At 52.0% G+C, this 11,069-nt stretch overlaps 1 pseudogene, besides 6 other annotated features; it reads left to right on the top strand.

The window, feature by feature from the left end:
- Positions 1–439: part of a mobile genetic element that runs on past the window's edge.
- Positions 1–11,069: part of a sequence feature (areas not merged during assembly with more than two copies in the genome that could not be assigned to a particular haplotype) that runs on past both edges of the window.
- Positions 440–5,249: a mobile genetic element.
- Positions 5,247–7,382: a mobile genetic element.
- Positions 7,164–7,382: a mobile genetic element.
- Positions 7,512–7,540: a sequence feature (AT_rich).
- Positions 7,595–10,381, top strand: Tc00.1047053505997.100 (annotated as a pseudogene).

Below are 11,069 nucleotides of genomic sequence, written 5' to 3'. Positions count from 1 at the left end.
TGCGGCCTTTTTGATGGCAATATTAGATGTGGCGCCATTGACCCGACGGCAGTACGCCAGGATGCTGCGGTCCATTTTACAAATGTGTCGAACCCCGCTAGACACGATGATTCTGGGGTTACAAAAAATTGCGGCGCGATCGGAGACGAGGCAAGCGCGCCTCTTGACAGAGGAAGGGATGAATCAAGTAATTCGCAGCCGAACCGATTGGAAGGAACGTGTTGTCTTACGACTCGCGTGGATAACGGCGGGTCGTTTGTTTGAGATTGCGGCCTTAATCCCCAACAATTTTACAATGGAGCGTGACGGAGCCTTAATTTTGTATCGGCCCGTGGCACCGAAGACGGCGAGGGCGGATCCCCACCGCGCCTCGCGGTTCGTCAGGATACGAGGGCAGGACGCGTTCGACATTATAAAGCTCTGTATGACACTTTGAAACCCCTGGCTCAGCCGGCCACCTCAACGTTGTGCCAGGGTCTAGTACTCTTTGCTAGAGAGGAAGCTAAGCGCCTGCTGCCTCTCCGCGTGCAGCGGATGGGCAGGAGGCGCCGCACAAACGGGTCGGAAGGGCACCAGATGGAGCCATTTACATGGCTGCCCGCGGAGCGGTATTTCTATCCGCTGCTGAATTCCATCGGCGCTTATCAGCGCTATACATACCGTTTGCGTGCCGTATGTGACGCGCAACGACAAAAGCTACTGCTAAGCGGAGACATTGAGCAGCACCCAGGCCCCATAGCAGTACTCCAGATGAACGTTTCTTGCCTCGCGCCGTCAAAACTCGCAACATTAATGGCGCAAGGAGCAGACATAATAGCCATCCAGGAGACTTGGAAGTCGTCGGGGCAGATCGCCAGCATGCACACTGGAGATTATGTGCTCTATGCACAGTCCCGCATCGGCAAGGGAGGCGGTGTGGCGGTGCTGGTGCGGAAAACTCTCCGCTCCAAGCGTATACCCCTCACCACCCCCCAGCATGACACCAGCCATGAGGTGGTGGTGGTCCAGGTTGCTCTGGACCAGAACCGTGATCTTGTTGTCGCGAGTGCCTATATGAGACCACCACCGCAAGTAACGCAACCCCTCAGGCGGTTAGTAAACTGCCTTCCAGCCTCGTCGCCGCTCCTGCTGTGCGGGGATTTCAACATGCATCACCCACAGTGGGAGCCATTCTTGGAGACTTCTCCAAGCGAGGTTGCTGCAGAATTTTTAGAACTGTGCACGGATGCGGGACTCACCTTGGTTAACACCCCTGGTGAGATCACGTATGCCCGTGGCGCAAGAGAACGATCCTGTATCGATCTGACATGGTCAAAGCATTTGACTGTGTCGGATTGGTCAGCTTCCGTGTCGCCGCTTAGTGATCATTATATGCTGACATTTACGCCGCATCAGGCATTTAAGGATACCATACCTTCGGCACCCCCTTCGGCACCTAAGTTTTTCTACAGTTGGGGGAAGTGCAAGTGGGATTTATTCATCAAGGACTTCGACGCACAACTTCCGGCAGATGACTATAAAAAGCAGTCCACCGGCATCAAAGCTTTCACGAGAGCGCTTATAACTTCGTATCGACGACATTGCCCCCGCGGTATGCACAAGGACGGTCCCAGGCTTTGGGACGACACTCTCATGGAGCAGAGCGGATTGCTACCGACAGCAAGGCCCGCTATCTACAGTCACCGACGCCCGACCGTGAGGCAGAAATGCAACGGACAAGGAGTCAATTCTTCCTCCTACTCCGAGAGCGCTTGCGCAACACGTATCTACGTCGCATCAGCAAGTTAAATCCAGGCGAGCCACTCGCATGGAAATACATTTCCGGACGTAAAAAGGCATCACTTCCATCTCCCACATCAATGTTATTAGGAGGTGGTCAACACACTTATAAAACAGCAAGGAGAGCAGCGAATGCTCTCAATCGCATCTTTCTTCCATTTCACCCCTCTCACAAGGCAGTTAGGTTTTCCAAAGGCATCAACAGACAGAGTGCATCTTTGAACATTAATGCTTCTTTTCTTTTTGGGCAGCAGAACAACAACGAGTCTGCTGCCTCATTTACTTCATTTTCTTCTACTTCTTCTAGCTCCGAGCCGCAGAACAACAACGAGTCTGCCGCTACATTTACTTCAAGGTCTTCACTCTCATCCAGTTCCGAGCCACAGGATAAAAACGAAGCTGCCACCACATCTGGTTTAGTTGCTCATCTTCACTCCCCTCTTGATGCACCTTTTAATCGTACGGAACTGCTTGCTGCGCTACGTAATACGCCGTATGGCAAGGCCCCCGGACCGGATGAAGTCTACAGTGAGGCACTGCGACATATTTCGTCAAAGGGCCTCCGATTCCTTCTTCGTTGCATTAACCACAGTTGGACGACCGGCACGATTCCGGCTGAGTGGAGACGCGCTACCATCGTTCCACTCTTAAAACCCGGTAAGTCGCCGGAACTGCTTGAGTCATATCGACCCATCAGCCTCACCTCCATTGTGAGTAAGGTTGCTGAGAAAACGGTACTGAAGAGATTGCTTTGGGTGTGGACGCCGCACCCCCACCAGTATGCATATCGTAGTATGCGTACCACGACGATGCAGCTGGCACACCTGATACACGAAGTGGAGCATAATAGAAATCACTATTTCCAAGTGAGCCTTCCCAAGAAGAGCGGTATTGGCAATCAACTCCACTACAGACCCCATCGGACCCTGCTGGTGCTGGTTGATTTCAGCAAGGCTTTTGACTCCATAGATCATCGAGTCCTCAGTCGCTTGCTAGCTAATATTCCGGGGGTGAATTGTAGAAGGTGGCTTAGAAACTTTCTATGTGGTCGCTACGCGAAGACACGAGTTGGCCACAGACACAGCGATCGGCGTCCCATGCTGCGAGGAGTTCCTCAGGGGTCCGTGCTGGGACCATATTTGTTCTCCCTTTACGTTCACCCACTTCTCGATCTGCTGAACAGCTTTGCGGGTGTCACAGCAGACATGTATGCGGACGACCTCTCTATTATCGTTAAGGGGCAGTCCCGGGAAGACGCCATTCCCACTGCCAACATGGTTCTTCAAAAACTGCATGCGTGGAGTCAGGAAAATGGCCTGGCCATCAACCCGTCAAAGTGTGAAGCTGCTTGGTTCACACTTTCCACGCACACGGAGTCAGATTATGATCGTGAAGGAAAGTGGCCCCTGGTAGTGGCTGGATGTCAAATCCCAGTCATGACCATGGGGGCATCGCGAACTACGAAGCTTCTCGGCATGGATCTCGATCCACGACTGACGCTAAATGTGGCGGCCACCAAGCAATGCGCTGCCACTTCGCAACGGATATCGCAGCTACGCTGCATAGCGCACAAAGAGGCGGGACCATCTCCACATGACCTACGCACGTTCGCCATTGGATACGGTGCTTCAAATTACGCTATGGCAGCGAGCTCATATGGGCAGTAGCGACGGATTCAGCGAAGAATGAGATGCAGAAGACGTACTCAACCCTAGCACGCATTGTCAGCGGAGTTCCGAGCACTGTCGACTCGGAATCCGCACTGCTGGAGGCTAATATGCCGCCGCTCCACGTCCTTTGCCTGCGCGCGCGGCTCTCAATATTTGAGAACACACGCGCATGTCAGATGGACTGGATGCGGAGACTCCCGCCTGAGCCACCGCCTCGCGTTGGTTTCCGCATCTCGCCATTATCTCGGGACGAGCTATATGCCTTCGTAGACGCATACACAAAGGACTATGGCATCACCGAGAGCTCACCACGCGAGGAGCGGTTCTTTCGCAGCTCCATTCCTCCCTGGTTTGCGGCCTCCGCACACCGGGTCACCATCGGTGTGGAACTTCCGATAGACCACTCAATAACGGACGAAGAAGAGCTGATAAGGGAAAAGCGCAGGGTCAGCGAAGAGGCTCTAGCGCTGCACAGCCATCGTTCGTGGATGCTTGCGACCGATGGCGGTGTCGACGTTCCCAAGTCAGCAGGGGTTGGAATACTGCTTTCATCCCTCAACTCATCGGAGATAATAGAAAAGGCCAGCATAAACTGCGGTGCACGCCCATGCAGCTACAGGACGGAATCCCGTGCGCTGCTTCTAGCCCTAGAGAAACTGATTATCCCTCGTATCCGCCACAGGCATAAAACCCTGCTTGTGGTTACGGACAGTCAGTCTCTTCTAGCGGCTCTAAACAAGGGCCCGCTCAGTCAGACAGACTGGACGGAGGATCAGATCTGGCAGCGTCTCCTGACACTGACGTGTGCTGGCTGGTCCGTGCGCCTGCAGTTTTTTTACGGACATTGCGGAGTACATGCTAACGAGCTTGCAGATCAGTATGCGACGCAGGCTATGGCAACCGGACAATACACGGAGCAAGGAATCGCACCTTTATGGCATACGGATCTGCTGACATGTTTTACTACCCAGCTCACCAACAAGTGGCGTAGTACCATTCGTCAAGACACTCATCGCTACTTGCTTTGCGGCACAAGGCCATCAGATCTCAGCGGTAAGGACCTGATCACTCAGGAAGTTCTACACCGTCAGGAACTGGTTCACCTCGCAAGGGCAAGGTGCGGGGGATCTGAGCTCTGGGGCCGACTATACTGGGCCGTGAGAGATTGCACGAACCAATGCCGTTTCTGCAACGTCTCACCGGAACAGTCTGCATATATGCGCTCTAACAACGATCCGACTGCACCGGGGACGGACACTGTTCCCCCGTCGGCGAGGGAGGAAGACGTCTCTCCAGTAAGCAGACGGACCCTCACACGCCGTCGGAAGGAGAAATGTCCGCACTGTGATTCTACATTGACGGGATTCTCGGGTCTCGTCAGTCACTGTCGGTCATTTCATCCGGAACATCCTCCACCGCTTCCCGAGCTCAAATGTGATTTCTGTGACATGGTTTTCCCCACACGGAGAAGCACCGCACCGCACAGAATTCGCTGCGCACAAAACCCAGAAACCACACGGCATCGAAACAGCAGTGCCAGGCGGCGATCTCTGCTGCCGCAGGATCAGCAAGCTTCCACAAGCACGCCAATCGGCCCGCAGGAAACCTTGCACCATCTGCTTCTAGAATGTCCAGGCACCTTGGCTGTGCGTCGACGGCTGGGCATTGAACAGGACCTTCGCCTCGGAAAGTTCTCTCAATGGCAGTTGCTTCATAGCAGGAAACTCATTTTGCTGTTCGACCACCTCCTCGGCACTCAGATGGCACTGTATAGCTAGACGCGCTGGTAAGAGCAGAAAAACACTTTGAAACAACGGAAGGCTCATGAATCTGACGACTACCAAAGTCGAACGAGCTTTGGCTCCTTGGGACGCCACGGCACATTCCATAGAACGCGGTGCGTTGAGGCACGCTGCTCAAATCGTGGAGACATACGGTTTGGATCCACACGTGATCTCGCAGTTGGCGAAGCACGTCGACCCGTTTGATCTTCCCCAGAATACTGTTTGATATTTGTGGAGGTACACCACACTGCTGACCCAGGTATCGTCGCTGGTCGCATTGATGTGAAGGGAGAAACTGCGGAAGGGCAGGAACCCTGGATGAGAGCAGAGGAGCGCTTTTTCTCTGATTTTTGCCATCATGCGGCTACAATAAAGAGACGCGCCACAAGGACGCGTCCGGCCACTCCACAAGATGAACACGCTGTCCCGCTACAGCAGGTCAACGTGCCCGTATTGAACCTAGAGTGGATTAAAAGTCGGCTGAGCCCGGCCATCTTGGAGAGTCTCATGCAAGCATGGGGACTCGTCGGGCGGTCCCCTTTCCCTCCGTCTTCCTCCGGTAAAGCGCGCGAAGGCTCACGGAGGATTCCAACCGCTGACACGCGATTATTGAAGGAAGCGGGAATTATCGAGGACGCTTTCTCCACAATTACAGGCGGATGGACAATGCCCTTTTTCTGTTGTGGAGGAGAAAACCACCGGCTTACGACGATGGATCGCGTGGCCACGCGACAGGAACAGAGACGACCCTTACGAGGCGAATGCTCCTCTTTTACACATTTCCCATTATTTGCCACCTGTGATGGCTGAGGCCGCTTCCTGCATGGACTTAAAGGCATCCTTTTTTCAAGTCTCTTTACCGTGGGAGACTCGGCATCTCTTTCGATGCCGCGTGGAGGACGGCACGCTGGTGGATCTCACACGGCTCCCAATGGGATGCAAGGCCGGCCCAGAAATTCTCCAGATTATTATTACCTCGGCAATCGCGGTGGTGACGACGGTGGTTCACTGCCTCTGGGCTGCACCTCCATTGGTGCGTATCGACGTATGGATCGATAATATACGCATTACAGGGTCGAAAAGCGACGTGACATTGTGGGAAGCCCAAGTGCTTCGTAATGCGGACAGTTGTCACGCCACGATGGGGAGGACCGCGAATCGGGCGCCACGCAGTACACCTTTCTGGGGGTGCAATTTGATCACACTCACCCTGCGGTATCCCTGAGTGAAAGGTTTGTCTGGTCCGTATGCGCCACGCCGGCGCTGAAGTATTTAACCATCGCGGGAATGGAGGTTGTGGCGTCACGCTTTTTGTACGCGGCTGCCATTTTGTGCACGCGTTTATGTGACTACTACTTTTTTATCAAGGCAGTGCGACGACGATTGTCCGCACTTGACCGGGGGATTGTGCTGGAGACATCCCCGGCGAACCTTCCGCCGTCAGCGTTTGGTTTGTGCGAGTGATTACGAAAAATGATCGGGAACAATCGTAAGCGAAACAACAAGCCCACGGAAAAGGCGCCGGCCGCCATCATCACGGACGCATCGCTCCATGGATGGGGAGCCGTTTTTATTCCAGACTCCGGCGACGTTAAAATTGCCGGGGAAAGGTGCGAGAAGAAGCCTTTTCTCATCATGCAGGCCGATGCCTGCGCGGTACGCTTGGCCTTATCGGTCTTTTCCGCCATCTTGCCATCCACCATGGACATTGGGTGGACAACACTTTGCTGCAAGGAGCTGCGAATAAAGGCGGCTCAAATCACACGCCTTGAGGTGGGAGCTGCAACGGATATATGGGTTTTTGGACTCTCGCGGCATGCAGGCAACTTTTGTTTACGTGCAGTCAGCAGAAAACCCCGCATACGGCATATCGCGCGGTCGTGTTTTTAAACTTTAGGAATTGACGAAGGGATGGAACTTGTGAGGGTGAGCGGTGGGATCTTGTGGTTGGAGGACCCCAAAGTCTGCCACTTCGTAAGTAACAATATGTATATCCTAACTGAGGACGAAGGACCATGCTGGTGGTCCACAGAATTCTATATATTGAATGAAAAGAAAACATTGAAGCAATTAACTAACGAACCTTTTCCCTAACTTGTTTGGTTCCATAGATAATTTCAGGATCCGGCCAGCTGCCCGGAAGATTATTCTTTTTGATTTGCTTCTATTTTGTGCTGAAATGCACATTTCTTTTTTTTATTGCGTAATGGAAGCCACTTTGTGCTGTCACACTGTGTGGATTGCTCTCTTGTTGTGGTTGCACAGTCATGTCTGTGCGTATATATATATATATTTTTCTTTTTAATTGGTGGTTAGTGTTCAGCTTGTAACTCAATCCAACTACGAAGACAAGGAGAAACAATGCCTGGAAAGCGCAAGAGAGTGCAGGGTGACGATAATACCGAGAGTCAAGCGTCTGCTGTGCCGCAGGGAGATGGTCAGACGAGAGCAAGGCCAGAGTCCCATGGCGACACGAATCAACCCGCTGCGACCCACATAAGAGTGGAGGAACCGCGGCAACCGCAGTGGACTCTTGAAAGTCGGCTGGAAGATGTGCTGCTGGAGGGAAAGGAACGCATCACCAACATGAGGCTGAATGATTTCCTTCGTAATTATTTTGACGGCAGGGGCGTTGAGGAATTCAATGAGAACGTCTATATGAAGTACTTTTTAATTAGCCCCAATGAGTTCATCAAAGACGAAGTATTATTGAGCACAATAAAGGTATCGCCGCCATACCAAGAGCTGAAAAAAGAGCGTGAGGAGTTTTACATGCTATTGGAGGCCTCAAATAAGCTTAAAAAAGAATGTATTATCACTCTTGAGCAATGGAGTAACTTTGAAAGAAAGGATACGGTCACTCCTCTTGCAAGGGCACAAATAAACACAGCCTTTTCTCGGGTACTGAGAGAAGAGAGATGGGAGGCAGAAGAAAGGCAAAGGCGAGAACGACAAGAAATGGGAATTGACGTTTCCACTAGGATTAAATATGCGGTGCTTAAGGGAAGGGTTCGCGTGAATAAAATGAAACTGAATGATTTTCTTACGATGGAATTGGACGGCAGAGGCGTTGGGAGCGCCAATTGGAATTTCTTGCTGAGGGATTTTTTTATTTGCTCCACAAAGTATATTTACGATGTGTTTTTACTGCTCAAAATACAGGCATCCGATCGTTACAATACGATGGAGAGGGCTGTAAGGGATGAAATGGATATGGAAGAGGATGTAAACAGGCTTTACAAAAATGGTGTGGACAATCTACTGAAGTGGTTGGTGGCGGCTGCGGAGGTAAAGGCAAATGTTCATGAAGTCACTAAAAGGTTTTTGGATGCGGCCGCCGAGGAAGCGAGGGAACCAAAGAAGTCTAGTGCACCGATGAAACTGGAGGGATGCTACGAGTCTGTGTACAATGCGAGTTGGCACCATTTCGTGGAAGTTCCTGACGGCGAGGGGACGGTAATGGAGGTGAGGGAGGGTGAACCACCGCGGTCATGGACGTACAAGGCAGTTGGCGACACTCTCGAAAGGAATGACGGTGTGGAGCAGTCCGGTGCACCGCGTCCCAGGCTGATGGTGCTCACCTCGGACAAGGGATGGCCGTACACGTGGAGGAGGATGGATCCACTCGTGGCTGCCATGTGAACTGTGAGGTGGAGCGAGTGTGGCAGACCGTCAGGAATGATCTAACCGGATGGTTGAGCACACTGGACTTAAGTACCAATTCTTCATCCGTGCGGCGTCTGTTGATTGGGACGCCCGGGATCGGGAGTCGATGGCTGCCGGTTTGTGCCCTCTCTACCAGCTGCTGCACTGTGATGTCGAGAAACTCCAATTTGTTGTCTACTGTTTTGGTGAAGGTGAGGCGTACATGTTTGAAAAGGCCATCCAGACGGTGACAAAATATGTCGATGAGGAAAAATGCATCATGGCTGTGAGGAGTTTAAGGCAGCGTGAGACTAAAGGGCATATTATCTACGATGTGGCAAAGAAAGAAACACAGCCAGCGCAGTTTTTTTTTTTGCTCTCTTACGCATGGGGCATGATTGCGGTGTCATTCCCAAAGGTAACCAACTATGATAAATGGGAGAAACAAAAAGGAGCGGCGCGAATCATCATGAATTGCCCCGCCGAGATGGATGTGAAGGCGATGTGTGCATGGATGAAGCGAGGTCTGGATCCAGATGAGCAAACGAAATACTGGAAGATGGTCGAAACACACATGGAAAAAGTGGGGCCGATACCACGTTACATCTTTGATGCGAATAAGTTCCTTGCGCACTTTGCTGCCACTGAGGATGCCTTGGATGGGATCAATCCCCGGGATGGTGAAAGCCACTTTACGCATGGGGGAGTGAGGCTGTGGTATTCCGAGGATCCGTCTCACAAACTTGTGAGGGTTGTCCGAACAAGAGGAGAAGTCGGTGCTGAGGTATTTCTCAACGCACCGATATCTGTTTGCCTCGGGCGTCGAATACCGCTCTATTTCTGGAAACGTGATGAGTGAGAAAGGTATTTTTCTTTTCTGTTGCTAGTATTGGGGAAGAGGAATACTCTTTTGTCTGAACGTATGGGAGGGTTTGGCTTGCGAGTGTTCACGTTTGGAGTGAGTTTGTCAGTGCATTATTAGAGGAACTCAAGGAGCTGAGGCCACCAGCACGCCGTGGAGGACGGTGCGCGGTGCTGGAGGCGAACCCTGAAGGGCACCCCGCCGAGTCTTATGTGGAGTGGTTGCAATGGAATACCATACAAATACTAATATAAAGCATCGGCTGCTGTACGCACCGGTGGGTGCAGGCCTTCCGCTGGTGGACTGCTTTTTTTTTTTTCTGAGGATACCGCGGAAGACGCTGGTTGGGCTGCGGATGACTACGGCGAGTGGGCACCACACGACAACCAGCACTGTGAGGCACTTCACTGAGTGCCTGGCGGCATATTTTGATGGTTGGGAGGAGTTATCCCGAGACGTGTCGTGGGAGATGATTTACGTGCAGCACGCCGATGAATGGCTGGCAGAGATGTGATGTCGACAATTCCAATAATGCGAGCCGCGCTGGAAACCGTGAAATGGCGGTGTTTTGGGAGGAAGAGGTGCACCAGTACATGGCAGCAATATCGTCGGACGATGCCAGAAGGGACGAAGCTCTCTGAGGTGAGGAAAAACGAAATAGGAGAACGAATTAGGGAATGAAAGGGATAGTTTTGATTTCTGGTTAAAAAATATTGTGGGATTTATATATTTGTGGATACTTTTTTGTGTGCATACGGTGCGGATGCACCAGCACCAGGTGACAGTGTTACAAAAAGATGTCAAAAATGACCAACGCCATCATACATAACAGTGACAGAAGAAAGTTAGGGAGGGAAAGGGGTTGTTTGGTTTCTGGTGGAAAACATTGGGTGATTTCTACATAGTGTGTTTATTGTGTGTGTGCATACGAGGCGTAATTGGAGAATTGCCCCGGTGTGAGGGAATCATTGTTGCTGGCGGTGTCGCAGCACCACTGCATTGTCCATTTTCTTCTATTGTGTTCGAAGGCCCATCACTAACAGAAGCATCTTTAAGGGATGGACGACGAATAATTTCTATTGGGGAGACAGTGCACTCCGTGTGACCGCATGGACTGAGGCGCCGCATCCCTTTGATGGATGAGGATCCGCTTCTGCGTGTGACTCTTTGGGTGATTACTGGCTCGGTGTGCGCTGTGTGTTGGCTGCGGGCTGTGGCCGCATCCCGTTGGCCATGGGATTGAACTGGAGGCAGTGGCGCTGTGTCTTTTCTCGTTCTTGTCCATTGGTGTGACTGCTGGCAGTGTGTGCATTTGTTTTGTGGATGCTG

The sequence above is a fragment of the Trypanosoma cruzi genome, genomic scaffold (genome assembly GCF_000209065.1).
Source record: "Trypanosoma cruzi strain CL Brener 1047053515999 genomic scaffold, whole genome shotgun sequence".
Lineage (NCBI taxonomy): Eukaryota > Euglenozoa > Kinetoplastea > Trypanosomatida > Trypanosomatidae > Trypanosoma > Trypanosoma cruzi.
This window is presented reverse-complemented; position numbering and strand designations above follow the sequence as displayed.